General features: G+C 38.8%; 1 protein-coding gene across 1 annotated transcript in view; it reads left to right on the top strand.

The window, feature by feature from the left end:
• The first annotated feature begins 1,947 nt into the window (after nucleotides 1–1,947).
• LOC136885679 (acetylcholinesterase) overlaps nucleotides 1,948–27,048 on the top strand; it is a 1,299,399-nt gene continuing 1,274,298 nt past the window's right edge. The window contains exon 1 of the mRNA XM_067158378.2: nucleotides 1,948–1,989. The gene's annotated coding sequence lies outside the window, so the exon portion shown is untranslated. The remainder of the gene's footprint in view (nucleotides 1,990–27,048) is intronic.

Raw genomic sequence — 27,048 nt, 5'->3', positions numbered from 1 at the left:
AAATGAAGTTGAATGACCTAGTTCTTTGCATCCCCAAGCGAAGGGAGTACTGGAGCGTACGTGTTCTCCATGTGTGGTCGCTCCTTGATTGACCCGAGCTGTATCCCGGAGGAGAATGAGAGAGAATCAAGTAGATTATGCTGCTCATTAAGAAGTCTATCCTAACGAGGTCACAGAGTTAGACTAGAGAAGATGAAACATTTCCAACCTTCTTGTCTTGCTAATGGAGTACTCTTGGGACGGAGAACTTTAACTCAGCATTGTAATATGTTAGCAAGTCATTTCTCTATTTTATTACTCCGAAACAAAGGAATGTAGGTCTCTAAAACTACTGTGTATTTCTCACTGTGCAGTGCTAGTGAATATAGCTGCTCAGACACTAATATCATTATCAGAGACTGCTTTAGTATCTACGGGAGCACATGGATCTAAAATAATATAGAAGCCCTTCACATAGTTATATAAACGTGTAGAATGGTTGGTATTATCTCTATCTTTCTAGAGGAGTACGCAAGAGGCTGAGATCAGGCATTCTTGTGTCGAACAATCAGGAATATGTATATTTCGAAGAAAATTGTTTCTCTGCTTTAGCTTTATATTCTTTAAACCCATGTAGTCCAAAATAACAGAAGGGCTTAATGATTTACTTTCTTACTTAACCTTACTGGTTTTGGTATCTGTATTTTCATTTTTTTTAAAGTTTCTTGTTTAGTTTAATACTTTAATATTATAAAAATGTAGTTACTGTTTTCATAAATCTGCATTGTATTATAAGAAGATGCTGTATAAAGGGACTTTTCAGTCTCAGTGGCATGTAAATCATGATCAATAAAATCAATTCAATTCAATTCAAAAACAGATTTTAAAAAATAGTCTCATAATTAAATTAAATTGAATTTGATATCTTGAAAACATATTCCCCAATTTTCATGGCCGGATTTCATCTACACAAGAAATTATACCAATAAAATAAATAATAAAATCATCAATAAACCTAAAACACTTCTCTAAAAACAGAAAGAAAAAAAATACCTAGTATTCACATATAGGAACAGGTACTCGTACGATATGTCTAACACTTTCAAGAAATTCAATATATATATATTGTTAGTTGCTTTACGTCGCACCGACACGGATAGGTCTTGTGGCGGCGACGATGGCACAGGAAAGGCCTAGGAGTGGAAAGGAAGCGGCCGTGGCTTTAATTAAGGTACATCCTCAGCATTTGCCTGGTGTGAAAATGGGAATCCACCGAATACCATTTTCAGGGCTGTCGAGAGTGGGGTTCGAACCTACTATCTCACGAATACTGCATACTGGCCGCACTTAAACGACTGCAGCTATCGAGCGCGGTAAATTCAATATTGAAATAGCATATGAACTAATAATAATAATAATAATAGTAATAATAATAATAATAATAAAAATAAAATTTTCGCAAAATTCAAGTAAGATTAATACAGACAATCAATTCAATAAATCAGGGATATACACACTAACATGTCAGAACTGGAATCAAAGATACATTGGACAATCAGCAAGAAATTTAGCCGTTAGATATAAAAATAGACATATAAATATATAAAGAACAAAACGCCAAAAAGTGCGGGAGATATTTAGTCAGTTAGGAACATATGCACGAATATAACAACTCATTTACCAGCATAGAACAAGACATGAAATTAATAGATTCAACAAATAAAGGGAGATATATGGACCTTCCGGAGAAATTAGAAATTTACTTAGAACAGAAACAAAACATTGACAACAATTTAAATGAACGCATTAATTAAGAAAATCCGTTATTTAAGTTAGCTAACCAATATGTGAAAAGAAAGAAAAAGGATGATAGATAACAACAGTCATAACCTCCGGCCTCGTGCCTTCCCCTTCCCTCCTCTTTGGCGGTCAAAGTCACATGTAGCAGTATACATTGTAGTAAGTGTCTGGCTGGCAAGTGGATAGGTTTCCTCCGTTTTAACAATTTAAGTAAGTTCTAATAATTTATACTTATATATAAGTTTTAACAATTATTTTAACTCTGTAATATAGTTTTCTTCTTTTTCATAGTAGTAGAAAAACAAATTTAAGGACATCGGGAGGTTTGTTCCGCTCTGATTAAAATACCCACTCCAAAAAACAGCAAGCATGAATTCATCTGCCCTGTTAGCTTAATACATAACTAAATCTTAATATGTTACGTAATTTAATAATGAATGAATGAATGAATGAATTTATTGAACTGAACATAACAGGCTTTCGCCCAGTTACAATGTTCCAATAAAATAAACATAAATAATTATTAAAAAAATTAATTTAATAATACGTCAGTACACCCCAAAAAGGATCTCAACATCAACACGATTTTAAATTTGACGGTAAGGTAGATGATTCTTAGAGGCAACAATAATAGAAACAGTGGCAAACAACGTTTCATCAGTGGCCGACTCGGCTAATACACCCATTCAAGGTGATAATATGTATTTATAAGAGTGTAAATTATAGGAGGAGTAGTGAACAGTTCAAGAGTGTTTTCAAGTGTCCCATAAAGTGTTACGTGCTATATTATAGCAGACAATATCAAGAAAAGAACAATATATATATATATATTGGACTAAAGTAATTATTATATAGGGCAATGTTTAATGTAAATATGGTATGATGTTAGATTTCGGGATTTGGGGAAGGTTGATTTTGATGTAACGCTGATGAAGGGAATTAAGGGTCCCGAAACATGTACGTATCAAGGTAAAATTCAAATACTGATATATATTGAAGGGCGAAAAACAGTCACCCGTTTACATTGTTCTTGTAAGTCAATACTGACCAATTAAGGACCGATAATGGTCAAGTTTGTCGAATCTACAAATTGAGTTATATTTTGTTTTGACACCTACAAGGACACTCCCCCTTTTTGGCGATCATCGCGACAAAAATGCAAATATATTGTCCATTTATACAGCGCAAACTTGAAAATGATTTTGTTGTTAGACACAAGGAAGCTGTGTCTACATTTTAGCGTGAGGAAATCCTATTTCCATTATAAGGAGTGTGCTGCATGTGTTGTTATAAACAATTTTTGAAGCGAGCTTGGTGAGTAAGTTAATTTTCAACATAACATACGTTTATCTGCTGTTAAAATGCCCATGTTTAGTCCCCGAGGTTTTAAAGAGGCGAAGATATGTCGTCGTGTAAGATTTCGGAAGGAAAACACAAATATTGTGTGTAACGAATCTACTAAATACTCAGGCAATTCATCCGATAATTGTGGTTGCGCATGAAATAAATTTTTTTTAAATCGTACATCTTAATATGATACCACTAAATGTAAGGCAAACCCTGTAGTGGATGGAGATTTAGAAATTTTAGAATTCTTGCGCATGTGCTAAAATCATATTAGGAAGAGAGATATGGCCTGTGTCACATTTCTTTTAACTAAACCACGTATCATATTTTTTCTCCTATTTCACGAAATTTTAAATAGATAGGTACATTTTCTTCTAAAACTATTAGAACTATTTCGCTGGAAATGATTATAGTTAATTTAGATACTTTATTTTACAATTCTGTGCAGCAGTTTTTCCGCAGATACATTCTGAAAGAAGATACGGATTCATATATGTATGCCAATTGATTCAGTATTTTTGATCGGGCGATTTGGCTGTACATATAGGGGCGCACAGTTGTGAGCTTGCATCCGGGAGATAGTGGGCTCGAACCCCACTGTCGTCAGGCCTGAAGGTGGCTTTCCTTGGTTTCCCATTTTAAACCAGGCAAATGCTGGGGCTGTACCTTAATTAAGGCTAGTGCCGCTTCCTTACCACTCCTAGGTCTTTTTTCTCCCATCGTCGCCATAAGACCTATCTGTGTCGGTGTGACGTACCTGAAATAAATTGTAAAAATAAAGTTTGTTTCGTAAATGTTAAAATATTATTACTTTAAAAAGTAGAATATTGAAACAAATTCTGAGTTGAAGAGTTCTTTATTTGCCTTCATATAGTCACTGTAAAAGACATGCTGAAAGCAATGACGGATTTTGTGATTACGGAAATTAAAATTTTCAATAAAGTTAGATATATTAGAAAAGAATTCGTATTTTACTTTCGCAGCAGTAGGACGTCATCTTCTAACATATGCTTATCAGCATGCCGTGCTTGGCGAATTTGTTACTAGTTTATTGTAGTGATATGCCGGCCCCGTGGTGTAAGGGTAGCCTCTTACCCCGAGGCCCCTGGTTCGATTCCCGGCCAGGCCAGGGATTTTTACCTGGATTGTGAGGGCCTACTCAGCCTACGTGATTACAATTGAGGAGCTATGTGAAGGTGAGCTAGCGGCCCCGGTCTCGAGAGCCAAGAATAACGGCCGAGAGGATTCATCGTGCTGACCACACGACACCTCGTAATCTGCAGGCCTTCGGGCTGAGCAGCGGTCGCTTGGTAGGCCAAGGTCCTTCCAGGGTTGTTGTGCATTGGGGTTTGGGGGTTGTTGTAGTGATCCCATCTTAGTCTAAATGCCCTCTGAAGTTTTGAGGCCCTTTCTGTATTGGCCATATTTTCTAATCCCGAAGGAAGAAACATTCCTCAAAGATAAGAGGAAATACTTGTGAAATTGTCACATATACTATTTCATTATTATTATTATTATTATTATTATTATTATTATTATTATTATTATTATTATTATTATTATTATTTGCAGCCAGACCCCGTTAAGAATGGTGTGAAAATATCTCTCATAGGGTCAGTTGGTGCATGCATTTCAGTTGCCTTGACAGACTTCTATGTAATAGCAACTTCTGGCTCGGTGGGGAGAGCAGCGGGAAACTACCTCATTCCTCATTTCCGTAGTATGCCTCGTCAGTGATGCCTAGGCTATAATTATGGCTGTTGGCAGAGCTATGAGGATCAAACCAGCCTTCGGGCGGAATATCCAACATACGTACACATATGGATCCAGAACACTGCAAGTTGTAGTTCCTAAATTTTTGAACATGTTGCCCTCAGAATTGACACACTTGAAAACCAAATATCAACTAAAAAAACATGTGAAACTATGGATCATAGATAATAAAATTACAGTTTAAATATTTGTTCATGAATGAAAAATGTACCAAAGACTTATCTACTTTGAGTGATACTTTCAGGGATTAAGAAAAACTCACACCACAGGACAAAATTACAATGCTAATGTAAATATACATACCTTATTAATGTTGTAAACAGTAAGGATTGCAACATTGTATATAAATGTGAAACAACTACACCGGCAGATAAGCACATCAAGTGCTTTGCAGGTGTAAATAATTGCAAAGATAATGTATAATATCCTACTGCATATTTGCAAATGTATTTTAGATAAGTTATAAATAAATAAATAAATAAATAAATAAATAAATAAATAAATAAATAAATAAAGAAATAAATAAATAAATAAATAAATAAATAAATAAATAAAATTATTATTATTATTATTATTATTATTATTATTATTATTATTATTATTATTATTATTATTTACATTTGCTTTACTTCGCACCGTTACAGATATGTCCTTTGGCGACGATGGGATATGAAAGGGCTGGGAGTGGGGAAGAAGTAACCGTAGCCTCAATTAAGGTACAATCTGGTTTGAAAAAGGGGGATGGTTTGGAATCTTGGGTGATCGCCTTATCGGACCGAAAGCTGGGCACGAATCTGATATTAATCATTACTTGGCCGGTGTATTTCTATCACACGATATTATTATTCTTTATTGAAGCCAACAATTTGTAACATCATGATAACATGTTAGTCGCAGAGCGTTTCTATTTCATCTTGATGGGCGACCAAACTACGACCCTTAGAGCTTCTTCTTTCACAAGAGAATACGACCTTGCGGGAAGGAAGGTTATTAATATCATATTTTCCTCAGCTCGGTGATGTCAATACCAGAGGGAAAGCGACACAATAGAAGACTTTGTACTCGCAGGATGGAAATTTTCTTTGTAACTAGCAGCGGTCGAAGAGGAGAGAGCGCCGACATCTTTCATCTCGCAGCAAACAGATAACGAACTCCCCCAAGACTTACAGCGTCAATAAAAGTCTTACTGTAATTGCTAGTGAAGGTACGATCAGCCCTACATGGTGTACCTTAATCTCCTTACCACTGATGAAGACGACGTTTGTTGTTTAAAGGGGCGTAACAGCTAGGTCATCGGTCCCTCAAGGTACGAAATGAAACGATAAATAAAAATTCAAACATATATCCACTGATTAGCCCGCTTGGTGGCCACGATCGTTAAGGCGCTGAAGTCTAAAAACGGTCTAACACCGAGGTTAGCCGGTTCGAGTCCCGTTCGTCGAAAAAATTTTCACCATCAGAATGTTGGCCGGCAGGGTAGGGGAGGTGGTGGTATACAATTTCTAATCACTAGATTGCGCGCCAAAAGCCTGGATTAAATTCCAAACCTCTCCGCAGTGCTCATATGGAGTGAGGGCATATGACGCTGTTGATGGTGATTCGTCCGTCGGATGGGGACGTTAAGCCTTGAGCAGACCCCTTGGTGCTATTCGACAGGAGTAGGCTATGTGCCGGCACCGGGTTTCACCCTCTCCCTACTATCATATATCACGTCATTCATTTCATCTCTCATTAACTCCTCTGATGAGGTTGACGTCAGGAAGGGCATCCGGTCATAAAAAACCGCCACGACAAATTCATCTCACCTCATACCCGACCCCGTAGGGAAACGGGACAAGGGTTGGACAAACAACAACAATCCACTGATTAGAATCTAAAACGAATGTTGTTGAAAAAAATGATCGTGAATCAAAACAATCAGTGGATCCAATTCACAATACCTTAGTTTCTGATATGATGCTTTTTGTCCAGAGGGGTCTGAAATCCAGGTCCCCGGATCCTCATAATTGTAATAATCACTGGAAAACTCAACCGTGATGTTTCTCTTATCCTGGTACTAATTACAAGTAACGTAGACTCATGGTTTTCCTCGCATTGTGTTTCTAATCACAGATAGTGTAGACTCAAGGTACCGGGCGAGTTGGCCGTGCGCGTAGGGGCGGCGCGGCTGTGATCTTGCATTCGGGAGATCGTGGGTTCGAATCTCACTGTCGGGAGCCATGAGCATGGTATTCCGTGGTTTCCCATTTTCACACCAGGCAAATGCTGGGGCTGTGCCTTAATTAAGGCCACGGCCGCTTCCTTCCAGCTCCTAGACCTTTCCTATCCCATCGTCACCATAAGACCTATCTGTGTCGGTGCGACGTAAAGCCCCTAGTAAAAGAAGAAAAGACCCAAGGTATGTCACGCATAATGCCACCAGTTATAGGTAACACCACTCACAAGCAACACAGGCACATTATACTTCTCACTTAGTGGGACTAATCTCGGGCGCTGGCTGGATCCGTGGTGTTCCTCACACAATGGTACTAACCACAGGTAACATCGACTAGTGGTGTTTCTCACATAATGGTACTAATTAAAGGAAACGTAACCCCATGGTGTTCCGCATATAGTGGTACTAATCACGGGTACTGCAAGCCCATAGTGACTCACTCACGATGATATTAATCACAGACCCATGGTGTTCCTCACATAGTGTTACTAATCGCAAGTAAAGTCAACCCATGGTATTCCTTGTGTGATGGTACTAATCACAAGTAATGACATGATTGAAGATCCATCATCCCTCGGTCGCCTCTTTTAGTCGCCTCTTTTGACAGGCAGGGGATACCGTGGGTGTATAGGGTGTATTATTCATCTGCGTCCCCAACTCACAGGCGGTAGTATGTTATTTGATAAGAACGTAACCGACTTTGTGAATAAATAATCAGGTGTTTGGTCTTCAGACCAGGTCGTTTCGTGTTCGATTCCCAGCCGAGTCGTTGATTTAAACCGCGTATGGTCAAGTCTTAGTAAGCAGTTTGGCCTATGCCATAACTTGGTATTAATGGCAGGGAATAAAGAAAAGGCAAAGTCATCTCCGCACAGGCCATGAAGGCCCTTGGTGGGGCAGAGTGCTTAGCTCTACGCCCGACCGCCTTTGCCCCCAGGAATTAACCTGGCACTCATTTTGGGTGTAGGCTAAATGAACCTCAGGGCCATGTGCACCTCTGGAAGTGGAAATTTCGTTTCTTAAATTTTTCGTCTTCCTGATGGGGGAAAATTAACATTTTTAGGACCAAAGTGATGTCAGTATTTAAGAAACCTAAGACAACTGAATGTCATACTGATTTTTCTTGTAGTCTTTGGTTATAATAATAATAATTTCATGTGAATATTTCTAGCCGAGTGCGGCTCTTGTAAGATAGACGCTTCGATGAGGGTAACTGCGTGTTATTGTGGTGAGTTGCAGGGATGTTGGGGACAGCTCAAATACCCAGCCCCCGGGCCATTGTAATTAACCCATGAAATTTAAAATCCCAGACCCGGCCGGAAATCGAACCCGGGATCCTTTGAACCGAAGGCCAGTACGCTGACCATTTAACCAACGAGTCGGACGTAGTCTCTGGTGTGTGGCGCTGGATAATTCGAGTTAACTATTACAATTAACATGTACCCCAGCTAGCTGCTCCACTGCTGTAAGACACTGTCAATGCCGAGCGAGGCCAACAGCTATCAGACTTCTTCCCCAAGAGAAGGAGGCTTAAAGCGCATGCGTCAACCTAGAGACTCGAATTTCGCTGTGGTAGCTTTCTTTCGCACCGGCAAAGAAACACAGCTTGCTGTAGTGACTTGGACCCGTTTGCAGTTTTTTAAACTTGATAAAGAAACGTTCTAAGGAATAATTTGAAAATCCAAAATTCTTTTCCCCAGCAGTGCTGGGGTAGCTGGGGCTCAGTGCACGCTACTGGCTAATGCACTGAGTTCGCAGTTGTGATGAACAGAGGGAAACTATCTTTACACCGGTCTGTTTTCAAACCTGCCGGGCTGAGTGGCTCAGACGGTTAAGGCGCTGGCCTTCTAACCCCAACTTGGCAGGTTCGATCCTGGCTCAGTCCGGTGGTATTTGAAGGTGCTCAAATACGACTGCCCCGTGTCGGTAGATTTAATGGCACGTAAAAGAACTCCTGCGGGACTAAATTCCGGCACCTCGGCGTCTCCGAAGACCTTTAAAAGTAGTTAGTGGGACGTAAAAGAAATAACATTATTATTATTATTATTATTATTATTATTATTATTATTATCATTATTATTATTATTATTATTATTATTATTATTATTATTATTATTATTATTATTTTTTTTCAAATCTGGGGCCGATGACCTTCGATGTTAGGCCCCTTAAAACAACAAGCATCATCATCATCATCAGTTTTCAAACCAACTTTGTTTTGCTGGAGTGAAAGCTGGCTGGACTCAGGATATCTTATTCACAAGTTGGAAGTAACAGACACGAAAGCAGCGAGAGTGATTGCGAGTAAAATCAGATGGGAACAATGACAGGTGGGTGCTCGGAATGAGGCAATAAAGGCCAAGTCTTCTTCTTATTGTCACTATTCATTGGTTCATCCACATACGCTTCAGGTATATCCGAGTTCATGTGAAACCTTATAATTCACTCAAATATCATACGGGGTAATTGTGTAGTCGGGTCATCAGAACATAGGCTGGTTTGATTCACCTCTCAACGCCAACATTTTAATTTCTACGTAACTGCTATATTTACTATTATCTGTTTGTCATGATCATGTCTTTGTCTACCTACCGTTCTTACCATCTACACTTTCCTTAGAAGGTAGCTGAACAAATCCTGTATGACTTAAGATGTGTCCTATCATTCTATCTCTTCTTCTACTCAAATTTTACCAAATCGCTATTCTCTCACCAGTTCGATCCATTATCTCCTCATACGTTACTGGATCTGCTCATCTAATCTTTATTATTTTTCTGTAACACCACATTTCAAAAGCTTCTATTGTCTTTCTTTATGAGCTAGTTATTGTCTGTGTTTCACTTCCATGCTATGCAACGCTTCGGTTGGAACTATTCTAATGTGTATATCAATACTTGAAGTGAGCAAATTTCTTTGCATAAGAAAGGCCTCCCTTGCTTGTGCCAGTCTGCATTTTATGTCCTCCTTACTTCTGCCATCGTTAGTTATTTTACTACCCAAGTAACAATATTCATCTACTTCCTTTATTTCCTGTATCTTCTGACTTTGATCGACTGCACATCATTATTTTTATTTTGGATATACTTATCTTGTACTCCTTGCGAAAGACGCTGTCCATATCATTCAGCGATTTCTCCAGATCTTCAGCATATTCAAATAAAATAACAATATAAAAATATCAAATATTTTCTCAGTTACTAAGCTTTGTACATATGATTCTTTATGGTTGTTATGACTACTTATATGACCAAATCCATTATTCTTATTGGCTGAACGAAACTTGTACATGGATTTGGTACCTTCTGATGTCAAGTTCCGAGGATGAATTTTCAGGGGTTGTATTGGAGTCATGGCCGGAAATTTTGACATAAAATGCGTACCACGTGATATATATTGTCGAAATAAATGCTCTATTTGTATAGATTTCATATTTTACAAATAGTTGGGTAGTTGATGTGTTCGACTGGGACGTGGAACTTCTCTACGACGCTCGGCGCCTTACTTTAATAGATAAAGTTGGCCCCAACTTCGATCCTGAGGGCACCTTCCCTTAACTTTCGTACATTGTCAGTTGTCTTATAATGTGTCAACGGATAAGTAGGTTACATATATAACGATCGATATGCGTGACACACATGTCTAGTGAAAACCACAGGGGAAAAACAGGAATATATAATGTTCATTTAGGTTCGAAGTGTACGCTATGTCAATAATTCATTGGAATTTTTGATAAGACATTTGACGAGCGGTGTTTGTGATTTATGACTTCTTTGAATTCTAACAACTCACTATATCCTCTTGAATTTGACCCCTATGGGCGCGGGTGGTAGAATAACACCCACGGTATCCTCTGCCAGTCGTAACAGGAGACTAAATTGGGTCCCAGGGGCGCTTAACTTTCGAACGTGGATTGGCTACCGCGGGGCCCTTATCTGAGTCCTGGCTATACTTGTGTCAGGCTCCTCAATTTCAACTATCCCATTCGACCTCTCTTTGTGAACTCTTATTATTTTCCGACCCCGACGGTATTAGATCATTCGAGGATTTGGGAGTCTTTCATTTTCACGCCCTTCGTGGCCTTTGCCTTCATTTCGCCTATACCTCTATTTTTGTTCCTTCGGTTTAGTATGACTAGAGGATGGTTCCCAAGTTGTAATTCCTCTTAAAACCATAATACCCTCCACTACCACCACCACCACCACCACCACCACCACCACCACCACCACTTCTTGAATGTGTTTTCCGTAATTTTGGAGCTAGCTGATGTTCATACGTCGTGACATTTTGTGAAAGAAAGGCATTGTTGGCATCACAATTGTCTCATATATTCTCCACTTGATTTTTACCCTGCGTGCCCATAGAACATACTGAGTTGCATCAAACGATAAGTGTTCCCACACCGGAGTACAGAGATACACTGATTGCAAGCCGCGCGGCACGGCGATTTTAGTACTGAAAATTACTGCGCTAATCTTCAACCGATTACGCCATACCGAGGCAGGAATCTTTCTAATGAGATATTGAACGCTGTCGTTGTGCGTATTGTCCAGGAATTATTTCGGTTGAAAGTTTCATTTTGTTGTAACGCTGAGTATTCTACGGAGGGTTCAGAAAAAATAGACCTAATTTTCGTCAAAAGAATTGCATACAATACTGGCCCCAAGTTCTATCCTGTACGTTCCACCCTTTTCTCCCCTATAGTGTCAGTTTTCTCAATGTGTCAGATGAGATATGGAGATAAGTAGGTTACATAAATTATGATCGATATGCGTGACACACTTGTCTAGTTAAAATCAACGGGAGCAAACAGGAAGTTAATGTTTGTTTGCTTTCTAAGTATGCGCCATGTCAATATTTTACTTGAAATTTGTGGCTGCTTCTCTTCTCTTTTGTTCTTTGAATAAAAGGTGTATATACAGTATGTGTGTGGTTAACGCACACGTTGCTATGGTTACAACACACATAACGTGTGTCAGAACGGCTCAGCTTTCTTTGCCAATTATCGAATTTAATGAGTCGCGTGTGCGTGTGTGTGTGCTTTGCTATTGCTCAACAATTGGTGTTTGTAATTAGCGGTCGCTGATGTCAACTCTTTCTTTTTCTCACTGCTATTCTGCCCTTGTTATCTGATACTTCAACGGTTATGGCAATTTCTGCCTACCACTAATTACTTGCAATGCTGAAATCGATGGAAGTTGGGCCCTAAAGAAAACAGGGGGAGAGTCAGAGAAGTAGGAATAGGGCAATGATATTTAAAATCTATTGTGGAGGTATGGACAATAGTTGAAATAAAGCATAAGCAGAGCAGCGACCACAAGGCTGTGTCCGATGTAAGCCTCCTTTGTAAGGCAATGTAGAGAATATGCACTAGGGAAGGGATGTACTTTCACTTGTACACTAGTAGAAATGGCCACCTTTGGATTTTATGCTAATAATTTAATTTCTAGAAGAAAACCATAATTTCATTTCACTGTTTTAATGTTAAAAACATTTCTTATCAGACAAAGCAGGGCCCCATACTACGAGAAACGTAAAATTAAGCAATTTCCTCAATTATACAGAAAGTTGAAGGGCTAAAGGGCCCGAAAAGGTTTTAAGTTGGATGTATCTATGAAACTAAACAGGGAAAATTTCGAAAAATCGCTTCCAGTTTAAATGCAGGTCTGGAAAAAACGGACAAAGTAGCTTATTTCTTTACCCGTTTTCTTCTTGATTCAAATCCCAAAACTTCAACACCCTCGGGCGCTCTTTTGATTTTTTTGAAAATTCTCCACACTGAATGTAGTTATAAGGGCTTAAGTTAAACTCAGCATTGACTCACATTAGCGCTCGTAGTGATAGAAAAAAAGCAAACTTCTAATCTAATTGACTGGATAACGATGATTAAGAAAAGGATTGCAGTTTTTAGGAATAAATAAAAAATATGCTGTGGAATGAAAAGCAATGGAATCCAGGAAATATAAACTTGAACTGGCCTTCCAACTGAGAAAATATACACACAACAAGAAATCCCTTTGACGGGCGTCCAAAATTAAACATTATAAAACAGTCATTAAACCAGAAGCACTATACGGAGCAGAAACAATAAGCATGAATTTTAAAGGTCAGATGGAGAAACTCGAGCTAAGAGAAAGGGAAATTTTAAGAAAGATCATAGGGACCAAAATTTCAGTAGAATAAGGTAATATACATAAAGAATGAAACGCTCTACAAGAAAATGAAAACAAAACTCGCGGATACTATGAGGAAAAGAAGAATGCATTTTTACGGACATCTTCTCAGAATTAATTGTAATAGACTAACCAATCAAATCTTTGACTGCTTTCGTAACCGCTAAAGAAAACCCAACTGGTGTAAAGAAACTTACAAAGACCTAGTAGAATTAAAAATGACAGAAAATTCACTATTCGATGGAACTAATTTCGTTAGTAGGATGTGTCCGCAACCCGCTCTTCCATTATGTAGCAAGAGTAACATAAATTATAGGGGTTCTGATGGGCCGTACCCCTAATGTTTATGCAAACCCTATAGCATGGCCGTTGTGAAGGTCGACTATACTTGCTACTCGCTTCAGTAAGTTTGCATTCTATCCTATTAATGCATAAAAATCCGGGCTCTAGTAATAACTAAAGACGAAAATATAAGGCTGCCAGACAAATCTACATTAAAAGGCAGATCTATTATCTCGGAAGACGAGAGGAGACCAAGATGAGAAAGAATGAAGAAATACTGGGCACTAAGAAAAGGACAACACACAAAGAAGTGATTGATTCAACGTACCCCAAAGAGGATGAAATGAATGAAGAAGTAATAAAGAATATATTCTCATAACTTATTATACAACATTGAGTTGCTTGCCTGAAGGGCAGATTTTTATTTAAATATTTCGTAAAAAAAGAATGTTGTGCGTTACTTTCTGATCTACCCTCGTAAATATCTGTTTTGAACACGAGTTGAAAATGTTTTCTGTTGTTATTGTTTATTGAATCTGCTGCAACATGCTATCTCCGCTTTCACTATATCAGCCGGCGGATTGTATTTAGCAGGTTGGCGAATGAATCTGTCGGTCTCATTTGATGTGCGGTACAGTGGGAATGAGAACAACTCTGCCGCCCTTCCTGACCTTGCGGCAGATTGAGCACTCACTCCCTCTTTTCCTGTTCTGCTTCTCCCGCTACGCCATTCAACTACTGCTTTCGGCTTCGCACACTACTAGCATTCCCAAAAACATTCAGCTCCGCGAGGTGCTCCTTGAAAATCGCTCATTCAAAAGGAAATTAACCCTCTTTGAGACCATCAGCGAGTTCCCACGGTATGGTCCAAGGTTTGGCTACCGCAGCTAAGTTACATACATTCAAACTTATTATTACAAATGTCTATATTTTAATTACCACTGATCGACATTTAGGGCTGTCATTCAGGAGGCAGATATCTCTCAATTGTTTACCCAGTCTTTTGTTAAATGATTTCAATTGAGTTGGAAGTTTATTGAACATCTCCGGTGGTAAAATCTTTACATCCCTAATTCCACTTTCTGATAACGAACATTTGCCCCAATTACTCCTCTTGAATTGCAACTTCATTTTCTCGTTCAAAAATTTCCATTCAAGTCTATTCGTCATTCCGATGACAGCTTAGAGCATACCGTGTAGTCGAGCAGCTCGTCTACTTACTCCCGAGTCTTCCCTGCTCAAAGTTTGCATAATTTTCGTTACACTACTCTTTTGTCAGAAATCACCCGGAACAAATCGTGCTGAGGGTCACATATACTGGAACCATACTCTAAATGGGGTCTTAACGGAGTCTTACACGCCCTCTACTTCACATACTATCTAAATACAACATCATTCGTGTGATTAACCTATAGAAGACTTTTTCTTTTATTATTATTATTATTATTATTATTATTATTATTAATATTGACTCGTTATGCCCAACCAAGGATCACGTTTGAACTTAATAGCACTTTTTTTCTTCTTCTCTTCCCAGTATCTCCTCATCCTCTCGCTGTGTTCCTTTTTACTTAGTTCAGTCCATCCTGGATTTAGTCTGGTGAGCTTTACAGAAAGATTTGTGTTTGTGTATTAAAGTTTTGGATTTTATTCTTTCTTGAATAGTTTCTTCATTAATGCCAATTTCGTTTAGGTTTTCACTGGTTTCTTTTCGCCAATTATTGTGGTTTTCATTGACAAGGATAAGTTTTACATTTTCTTTGTGAGCCTGTTATTATCCATTTTATATAAGTTACCATAAAATTGTATTCGTCGTTTCCTGATTATTATTATTTCATTATTCATTCTCCAAGTAAGGTATCCCTATTTTACCAAAAAGTATGTTAGGGCTGTAGTTTTTAAGAATACACGCTTAAATGTTGTTAATAGAACAAACTACTGGAAAGACTATTATCTATATATTAAGACTTTACTAAAAACAGATTTGGCAAATCCGTTCGTCCGTTCTACTGGACCGTTTTGCTTCATTTCTGTTGTATTCTCTCCGAAATAACCTGCCGGTGAATCGTGAGGCATCGATGGGTCTCTAAGTTCAGCCAACTTTGAGTAATCATAAAATCAAATAATTAAATGATCACTCCAATAATTGCAGGCGAAGGCTTATGATAACCCGCAATACATTCTGTACTTACCAGGTTGCCAAGCGACAAACACTGTGATTGATATTATGATATGTGTGATTTTCATCCTTAGTATTGGCATTGCATTCAGCCATGTCTGATTACTACCTTCCAAGCCAGAGAATATACACTTCCTCAGATCACGGAAGAATACCATTCTCTGCTAGATACTCTTTGATTCTCTGACCATTCCCAGACTGCAGATAACATACATGCTGCTAACAGAAAAAAGTCTACGTACACACAGACCCAATCATGACATACACCTTAGACATTATCTGCGAACACCTATCGAAAGATAACCTAGCTACATGTATCTTAAAAAGGTTCGCTGCCTGGCAAGAAAAGAAACGCTCCTTCGAGACTAACAGCTCACAAGATAACCGTTCTATATGGAAAAAAATGCGATTACAAATATAATTACCTTCTACGACACAATACTAAGCTTTACATCTCAAGAACTGCAGGATAAACAAGCGAATATATGGATATATTTTTGACAAACAGATGACGTCTGAATGGAATGGATGAATTCTGACAATGAACTGCGGCATACCATAACGCGCTTCGTGTTAAATGTTCATAAAACCACAGAAAAGAGTAGGGAAAACAATATGACTACGACATGCAGATCAAGATGAGTCCTCCAGTAATGAGTTTAAATCATTGTATAGGAAACAGATGAAGTGCAACATCTGTTCACAAATATATCGTAAACTGGCAGGGAAAGGTTTACATTGCAGTAACTCAGTAATCCTTTTAGGGCCGGTATTATAATAGAGGTTTAAACTGCTAGTTCAGTTTAAACTTCGGGTTATCTGTTAGTCGTGTATTATAAAACATAATCTTAAGATTACCTAGAGATGATTAATTTTGCTGCTACTTATCTACCGTTTAAACTGAAGTTTAAGGATACATGACCTTACAATATGGCAGAACGAGTGGATCTTGAAGATATTTTTGAGGTGTTTGAAGAAATACTAAGCGATGATGAAGAAGTGGTTCAAATTACTGAACGACCACGGGAACCGCGAGTTTTTCGAGCAAGGGCACGTCACTTTCATATATGGAATGAAAAGTAGTTTTTCAATAGGTCTAGGCTTACAAAACAGACTGTCATAACCCTATTTCTGCAAATTGGTGCTAGAATAAAACATGCAACGGAAAGGTAAGAATGTAAAAATGACTTTTTGAACTGTTTAAATGTCAAAAGTGTAAATTTTAGGAAATAAAGTAACTTCCTTCTATTTCAGAAATCATGCTGTAGAACCTCTCAGTCAGCTACTAATAGCATTGTGGTTTTATGTCTCCCGTGGTATGTTTATTGCAATGGGAGATTTCGAAAGAATTCATAAGGCCACTGTTTCACGGACTATATAAATATTTCTTTACTAATTGCACAAGCAATTCTATTACATTACAAGTAAAATTAGGACAACGTTCATTGCTTTTATCCGCTATTTTACCTACAAGAAGTAAAAAAAAAAAACAACATTATCGATAGTCATCTTTTCTCGCAAATCACTGCTACCAAGGTCGTATATTTCCTTTTTCACCTCAGTTTAACTTAGGCCGGCCATTAAAAGACTCAACATCGGTTTAAACTCAAGTTACAGTTTAACTCAATCTTCAGTTGAAACCCTCAATATAATACCGGCCCTTAATAGCATGTAGTGGACAATAGAAAATGAGCTACTATTTGTTCTGATTGGCACTTACAACGGTATCACTCTGGAGATTATATTTTAAACCGCTGAAAGTAACATCTAAGTTTCCTTATATTAACACCTAGGTAATTACAGTGATCCCGATGTACTATCACTCCAACAGCACAGTGATGAATACTAGAGGACTTCTGCCCTTAGTGAAACTACAACCTGACTTTGCTCACCGTTTATCAACAAACCATTGTCTGCTTTCTATCTCACAACTTCGGCGAGACCTTTTTGCAGTCTCTCACTATCCTGTAATTTATTTATTTCTCTGTACAGTATAATTTATCGCTACAGGCTGTGTCTAATTTTATTTCCTTGAATAAAATCAGAATGACAGTAAGGTGTACGTATATTGTCCCTAACGTATTTAAAACAGTTTTCAATTATTTGCAGAATGCTGACAAATTATTAGAAAATATTATTCTGAAATTGCGAGCAGTATAGTAAATCCTAATACTAAAATTAATTAACAAAACATTGACTCGAAAGCTGTAAAAACTGACAATTTTAAATATACATCATTTGTGTATAATGATAGCAATATGATCTAGCAATTTTCTCCGATTCTTTAGACATGGCTACAAAGAAAATTAATTACTTCAAGATACAGGCGGAAAAAGCAGGCCTCCAGATCTCTTTGGAGAAAACGCAATTCATAACTAACATCAAGCCAGCACCAGCAGAGCCAAAAGTAAACCAGGGGGCAATTAAACGGACAGATAAGTTTAAATATCTTGGTGAGTGGATAGAACCAAACATCTCTGAGAAAGAATCTTTGGCGTCGCGCATGAATAAAATGGAAATGGCTTATCAGGTGACCGAAGACGTCCATATCGTTGAACGCAAAACTCAGACATTACTGCACTGTCATAAGACCAGAGGCTTTGTATGCAGCGGAATGCCTTGCTATGAACAAGAAAGGCCTGATGAAAAAATTGAACATTAAAGAAAGAAATATATAAAGGAAAAATCTTGGCCCAATTGAAGACATGCATACGTTGGCATAACCGTGAGCTGTATAATCATGTCCATGTGTGATATCATGCATAGAAGGAGAATTGTATTTTATGGCCACTTGCTAAGAATGAAGCCCACACGATTATCAAACCAGATCTTTACCTACTAAGGACCACGTTCTTCTCTGGGCTTTCATCTTTTCCGGTGTTCCTCTTTTATTTCCTCTGTCCACGTCTTTCCCTTTTTCAACATTGGCCTTTCTTGAAAACCCTGGTGATCTTCCTGAGTGTGTTGCGTTCTTGTATGTCTTCTCTTCCAGTAGGTCCCTTTCGACCTCCTTGAACCTAGTTTTAGATATATTTTAATATGTGTTGTAATCAGTTGTTGTTTGAGTCATCAGTCCACAGACTGGTTTGATGCAGCCCTCCATGTCACCCTATCCTGTGATAACCTTATCATTTCTACGTAACTACTGCATCCTATATCTGTTCTTATCTGCTTGTCATATTCATACCTTGGTCTACACCTACCGTTCTTACCACCTACACTTCCTTCAAAAACCAACTGAACAAGTCCTGGGTGTCTTAAGATGAGTCCTATCATTCTATCTCTTCTTCTCGTCAAATTTAGCCAAATCGATCTCTCGCCAATTCGATTCAGCATCTCTTCATCTGTGATTCGATCTATCCATCTCACCTTCAGCATTCTCTCTTTAAACTATTTTAATCATATTATATATATATATATAATTTTATTTTCGATGCATACAGATCTATATTCAGTATTATATTAATTCATATGAAACTAAGACAACCCCTATAACAACCTACAACCCTACTTGCACTCGTTTTATTTTTAAATATAGACTAATTAGGCAGCGGGACTTGTCAAATAACAACATACTTTTAGATTAAAAAATAACAATATATTTCATTGTTATGTAGATTTAATAAGAGAAATAAGAAATAAATAGATTTTCGTACAAGTCACCTTAAACAATATTGTTATAAATGAGTTCAACCCGTCTGTCTTTCATTTCAGCAAATATATCAATTAGTCCCGTCTTGAAATCAGGCGTCTTGCTAAGATGTCACAGCAGTTCCTTCTCTATAGCAAATTAGACAGTCTCTGGTTGGTCATCGAATTACTTAAATAGGTTTTAATTCGTTTGAAGTCACTCATAGCGCGTTCACTAGCAACTGACGTTAACGGAATATACAGCATCAAATTAAGCAATTTTGTTGTTTCCGTATGCACACTCTGGAGTTCATTATTAAGAATGTAAGCCAATAGTTGTTGCTGCTATAATACCGTAAATAATAATGGCGGGAAAGGAAATGCATGGACTTGAAGGGTTTTGATGCTGTAATTCATTTATTAGGTGTAAGTTTGCTATACTTCGTATTGACAAGTATTATTTTATTTTTAGACGTGCCTTATAATAAAGTAAATTCAAATCAATTACATTAAAAGCATGTCTGAGGTGGTAGCCAATAAGAATACCTTTATAAATGAGATCCAAATACTAGCTAATGAGAGCAAGAAGAGACGCTGGTACGTCTGTCTACTGGGCGGAGAAATCTCGCTATAGGAAAGTCATAGTTCCACAGTCAGCACCTACAGATAGCGTTAGTGTTGCTCTATCTGAAAGCTTTGAAAATCAAAGGGAAAATACACAGAACGGACAGCGTCTACTTTTACCTACGTGTTTCGTGTAACTGACGCCAGCCCTAGTATTGCCAAAGTGAGACAAAAATAAGTAAAGCGGGGAATACGATAATGTCATGAATGTGGAAATAATTAATGTTCTAAAAAATAATTGAATTATCTAGACAGTATTTCGTCCACAAAATGTTAAGGGTACACGCTGTCTACCCTGTCTCCCCTGACGCTTCGCCCCTGGTTGTAATCATTTTGAGGTTCCAGATATGTATGGAGTTTTTATTATTTGTGATAGCTGAATAAGAGAATGGTCCTTTGTCGGAACATGCACGCTTAATGTAGACAACAACTTTGTTTGCAATTGTATGTATTAAGTATTGACAGGGAGGACTCAATAAAGGTTCCTTGAATATTATAATTACCGGGCGAGTTGGCCGAGCGGTTACGGGCGCGCGGCTGTGAGCTTGCATCCGGGAGATAGTGGGGTTCGAATCCCACTGTCGGCAGCCCTTAATATTGTTTTCCGTGGTTTTCCATTTTCACACCAGGCAAATGCTGGGGTTGTACCTTAATTAAGGCCACGGCCGCTTTCTTCCCACTCCCAGGCTTTTTCCTTCCCTTCGTCGCCATAAGACCTACCTGTGTCGGTGCGACGTAAAGTTACTAGCAGAGAATATTATAGTTGTCAATCTAGGACCAAAACATGGTCATATTTGCTCGATTCTTAGTTTGAGAAAACACAACACACTAAATCTTTCCGCAGAAACTTGTTTAGTGTGGCGTGTTTGTCAATGTGGGGTGCTAATAAATATTATGTTCATACAAATGGCTATAAGGACGAAAATCTTGGCATAGATAATGATAGGATGGTCGACCCACAACATCAAAGATCGTCAAACGGTAATCATTAGGACACCATAACGCTAGAAGCAAGCAAATGTTATTTCACTGGTGGTGACTTGTCGGACCACGGAAAGGCATGCGCTTGATGCCTCGTTGGGTCAAACCTAGTATATCAGACTTATTATTCATCAATCAGCAGAGCCAGTGGACGCCACGGCGGGCTAACCGAGAGGGCTGTCCGTGGTAAGTACAATGTTCAAAAATAAAGAGAAGGAAAAGGTAAAGAGTGAGTGAGAACGTACAACGAACCAAATGTAAGAAAAGTGAATTGATTTAAAACAAATTGTATTTAAACTTCAAATGACTAGAATAGGCAGTGTATAACAAACAAAGAATGGGAATTACAAACATTTAGCAAGGGCTCAGCCCGTTTGACAACCAAAATACAATCAACATGAATAATAATTAAGAATTCTTGGGAATAACGATTATGGTTTTCAAGAAAAGCCCAAGACCAGAGTTCGACAGAAAAAAACCAGAATTAGCACCTATTTAAATTTACTACTACCTTTTTTTTTTTTAAAAAAAACACATTGGTTAAGAATTAAAGGGGGGGTACATTTGTATATCTGAAAATAATGATTTAAGGCCACCCTTACAATCTTCATTTGAAACCCAAAAGAGGGCAAAATAATTAAAGCACGTCGGGAGGCAAAATTTTTACCACTCAATACCGGGAAAGAAAAAAGGGAAAGAAAAAGAAAACTGAGTGAGAAGGGAAGAAAAGAGGAAAAGGAGGGGGGAAAATCCTTCCAGGCTGCTTAAACGCTATCACGTTGGCAATGTAAGCGACCACTCGGGCCTGTAGAAAAAGTCCAGGATGTGGCAACACTTCTATCACTTGTCCAAGCACAGTTTATTTTGGTGTATGAGATAGATAAAGGTATCAGTCTGAAGGACTCAGTTAGAATGGAGACCACGAAGCCACCAAATAATTTAACATTCAAAGTTCAAATCTTGATATAAACCACGAAAGATATAAAAAGTTGTAACATTTTGCTCACCCAGTCTGTTGATAAACAATGCAGCTATTCACAAATTAAAAGTAGGTAAAACGTCGCAACGGGCGAGCCGCTAGCGAACAGTTCCGCTCTCTCCACTCGTGTTGTTTTCCAACTCAATGTCTGACCGGGGAAACTATGGAATAGCTTGCTTATATACGTGGAGAAGAGATTCGAGAAGTTACTCGATGAAAAATACGTAGGTGTGACGTCACAACGAGGGAGCAGCGACACTGCCGGAGAACAGGCCAGTCAGTGAACAGTTGGGCGAGCAAGCAGAAGGACGGTAGAATGCGACAGAAGGCAGAAGGTAAGATGTAGTAGAGCGGTCGTAACATTAGCGAAAGAAAATAATATAACTCGAAGAGATGTCATATCCCGTAATGTGAAAGCATGGCTCACCCTTCAAGCTGGGAACGTCAAGCGGCATGAAATTCGTGAAGATAAACAATAAGATAAAGGAATTTGTGATCTTATATCTACTGTCTAGCCTGGCTGTGATCCATTCAGTGTTAGTGAGCTTATAGCGCGTGAAATAGCAAGTGAAAACGACAATGAGACTCCTGTTGGCAGGAAAAGGAAGCGTGAAGTTGACAGTTACCGGGACTCATTGTTTTGATCGTAGTAATCGTGACTTGACAATCGACTTATTCATGTGAAGAAACTAAATGAATTGCATAATTTCTAAACAGAATCGAAATGAGTAATAGAACCTGCTATTGGCATGTCACATTGTATGCTATAACTTAGCACTTAAAGAGATTAAATCTTAAAATTAGCCGTAGTGAGAATCCGTGGTAGCCTGCTAATATCGTGATGTTCTTAAACCAAATTCATTTTAACGCCTCCTAAACGACAGAAGGTAGGTAATTACTGTAATTTTGCAGCCTGCTTTGGGCAATATTTAAACGAATAGAACTGGGCTCCTATTTAAAATAGACTAAGGACATTTTCACCGCATATATATGTAAAATGTTCGTAATTGTAATTATACATTTTTTAAATCCTAATATAATTAGTCCATTTGCAATGGATTCTGTTGAAAAATACAAAAAAGTGAGTTTTCAGATATTCGGGTCCACTTTTCTCATTAACTATTTGAGATTGGATTATATTTTTTCCTATGTGAATTATGAATTTATGTATTACTTAAACTGAAGCTATTCGGATTATTTAAATTAATATTAGCAAACCTTTTTTGCGAAATAAACTAGGTAAATAGAAAAAAATACTTTGGTAATTAATAGTTCATTATAAAAATAACTTTTGGCTTAGTTGATTACATACCTTATTTATTAGTGTTTTAAGTCCAATAGGGAGCGGTTATGACTAATTTTTTTTGTATGCTCGCTTTCCTTCCTAACACCTCTTGAGTCGTGCTAGTAGTTTTCTCTTTCTTTCCGGTGAAAGAGGTTTGCGACATTTAGCAACCTTTGGTAGAGGAGACCACGAATTTACTAATTTACAAAATTTAGGGCGGTCTGAGACATCAGTATCGGAAATCCCAGCGGAAGCTAAGTCTCTCTTTACTTCAATGAGTCACATGTTTCCAGTCTTGTAGCTTTTGATGAGTGAGAATATCTTCTTCTTAAGCCTACCGTTGTCCATTATCAGAAGGTGTCTGTAAAACAACAGCCGCTTACGTCGCAAGCTACTGTAGTGTTAGCCGATTACAACTGTTGGTACGGTTCAGAGTTCGCTTTCCTGCGGGAGCACTTTTGGCCCATGAATTTTCTGAAGGGTACGACTTTCGACTCCTTGCAGGTGCCTTTCCTGTTCATCAGTAAGGTCTCCGCAGCATATAAGAACTGGAGTCTGACAACAGTCTTGTAATGGCATATTTTGCCGTACTTCGAAATGCACTTTTAGTTGTATTGGTTTTGAGACAGTTGGTATAATGCGTTGAGTTTGGCACATCTGTCTAAGATGAAGGTTCCCACTCAACCATACCTTATATTATGTCCAATCTAAAAGTTTAGTACCGAGCGAGTTGGCCGTGCGGTTAGGAACGCACAGCTGTGAGCTCGCATCCGGGAGATAGTGGGTTCGAACCCCACTGTCGGCAGCTCTGAAGATGGTTTTCCGTGGTTTCCCATTTTCACACCAGGCAAATGCTGGGGCTGTACCTTAAAGCAACTAGCAAAAAAAGTTTAGTACTTGTAGATTTGTAATTTTATGAGAAAAAATATGCCTAAAACCATGTCTAAAACAGCATTACGTATTTAAAAAATCCAGTACAGATGAAGTAATTGAATGAGGATTTTAAATTTAAGAACATTCGACATGTATGTCGTAAAAATTTAATTAGTCTGTTGTGAATGGGAATTAGTTTGAAATATGCTCAAAGCAGAATGCAAAATGATAACAATGATCTACTTTAGGCCCTTAAGAGTTGAATAACCACAAAGTAACATCTGTTTGCACTTGACATTCTTGTTGAAATACGGAATTCGAAAGAAACCGAACCTAAAAAACCTAGTTACGTTCGTTTAAAATGACATCATTCGCAACTGTGGTTGAATTAAAGCCAACAGGCTTATAATTACCTAAAAAGGCATACCTTTGTGTGGTTCCAGCTATTTGTCATGTCAAATATTCTAGAAAACACGCGTGAAAGCCGATAATTCAACCACTAACATGCGACTGCGATCAGTGGTACACCTCTGCCGCTTCGATATGTCCACTCTGTAGCGTTATTTTAAGCTTTAAACTATTACAAACAAAGTTATTTAGAGAATGTTTGCTCACTCACACAATAGGCTAACCCAAAACAAGTTGAAGAATTCATGAAACATGTTCTATGGTAATGTAAGTATTAGAAAACGAGTGTCAAATTGGGAAAATCAAACGATCAGAAATATATTTCAATAAACGAAACTGAAATCCATAACGATTAATTTGTTTGCATCGAACGAATCGTTTCCCGAGCACATCTGTGTGGAATTTGGAGTCGGAAAATGTAGTATTGAGTACTTTGAACGGGAGAAGCTGACTCAGAGCCTATATAACTACCACGAACGAAATAATGAGTTCTTTAGAGTAAGGTGAGATGAGACCGTTTTGATAACAGAGCCTTCTATATGCCTCTCAGTCATGGCCATCCATCAATACTTCAGCCTGCGAGATCGGGCATGCGCAAATAGAATTTGGGAGCTATCAGTTGGCGCTGTTGTCGATGTGTAGAGTGCATTTGATGGAGATCCACTTGGGAGTGATGTTGCTGTGTGGCGTTGAAGTGAAGAGTGTCCATGTCACTGCTCTAAAATAAGTCTTCAAAAGTTGATCAGCGTTCGATGATTAAAATCTAGGCAAAAATGCATCAGAATGTTATCGGGGGTTATGTGAAGCCTGTAGTGAGAATGCATTACCGTATAGGACGGTTGCACGATGGGTCAAAGCGTTTTGTGCGGGTCAGAATGAGACTGCAGATTTTCACCGCACAGGTCGGCCGTCTATTCCTCAAAATCAGATTGGCATCGATGGACTGTTTTGGAGAGGTTGGTCTCAGTCATCAAAACAGTATAGCACATACTGTGTTAACATGAGGAAAATTGCCCCCCGTTGGGTTCCACATCAACTCGCCGACGTACAGAAATAGCACCGGTATGCTCTGCTTGGCACCCACCTGGACGGATACCGCAACATGTGAGCCGCATTTGTGCAGCGTATTGTCGCCAGTGATAAGGTGCGGGCAATCGAATGAATGCCGTCATCCAGGGTCGCCACGTCCACAGAAATTTCGATAGGAACACAATCGGGTGAAGCTTATGCTGATTGTGGCATTCGACTACGAGGGTGTTATGCTTACGCATACTGTGCCTAAGGAAGGAACCGCCAACAGACACTACTATTGCCTATTTCTGGAGCGACATCCACGTTTATTGCGAGACAAGGTCTTACTGAAACGATTCATTGGGAGATCTTGGAACATCCTCCGTACTCACCAGACATGGGTCCTTGTGACTTCGACCTGTTTCCGAAGTTGAAGGAACCCCTCTGAGGCCACCGATTTTCTGACTCGGCACCTGTACTCCCCGCAGTAGGACGTTCCGTCGCTGTCATCTACCGAGAACGCCTTGCTAATGGTCTCCAACGGCTTCCCGACATTTAGCATACGGTAATAAACTTCGTAGTTGACTACAATGAAGGCATGTAGTGCAACTGTACTTGTTAGTTCATTAAATATTATGCTGCATCAATATTGTTAATACTTTACTTACAGCCCTCGTACTGCCTGATAAAAAATTTAAGCACCCAGAAGGAGTGGTCCAATATTATTCCATTTCGGTATACATGCCTACCATTGATGTGTCAGTAAGTGATTAGATTTACAAGAATCTGTAATGTATAGAACGCCCACCAGAGTGCATTCGTGATGGCACCCTCCTGTTTTTTGTTAAGTTGTTACCAGTCAACTGCTATGAGTCACAGTTAAGCAAGACGTATAGTACGAAGTACCTGCGAATCCTCACAGACAACCTATCCACTAATTTACAGTATGTGACACAGGCCGCATTGTGGGACTGCATGAGGCTGGTTGGTCGTATCATGGAATTGCCAGGCCATTCAGATTTCACAGTGGCCCGATGTTTGATTAACTGTGAACATAAGGGCACCCAATCATGTCGTGCAGGTTCGGGTCGACCAAGAAACTCCACCCCCAGGGAGGACCGTCGTATGGTGCGACAAGCATTGTGGGATCTCATAACTTGGGCTCCCCCCATCCGCGAACATGTACTGGAGACTCTACAATATCCTGTGAGTTCCCGCACAGTATCTCGATGATTCCTATCCCCCGGATTCGGGTCCCACCGCTCCATTTACAGCAGAACACCAACGCCTGCATTTGGAGTGGTGCCTTGCCCGGTAGGTATAGACAGAGGACGACTGGCGTCAGTAATGAGTCCCGCTTCTCCATATCCTCCAACGATCATCGTTTGATGGTTTTGCGGCTTCTAGGACAGAAGGCAGTTCCTGCCCATATTGTGGAAAGACACGCAGGTGTAATCCCTGGCATCATGGTGTGAGGAGGCATAATAAGATCTGCGTTCAGGTCACCTGTAA

This window comes from Anabrus simplex, chromosome 14, assembly GCF_040414725.1.
Source record: "Anabrus simplex isolate iqAnaSimp1 chromosome 14, ASM4041472v1, whole genome shotgun sequence".
In the NCBI taxonomy this organism is placed as follows: domain Eukaryota; kingdom Metazoa; phylum Arthropoda; class Insecta; order Orthoptera; family Tettigoniidae; genus Anabrus; species Anabrus simplex.
The sequence above is the reverse complement of the archived record's forward strand: the minus strand, read 5'-3'. Positions and strand labels throughout refer to the sequence as shown.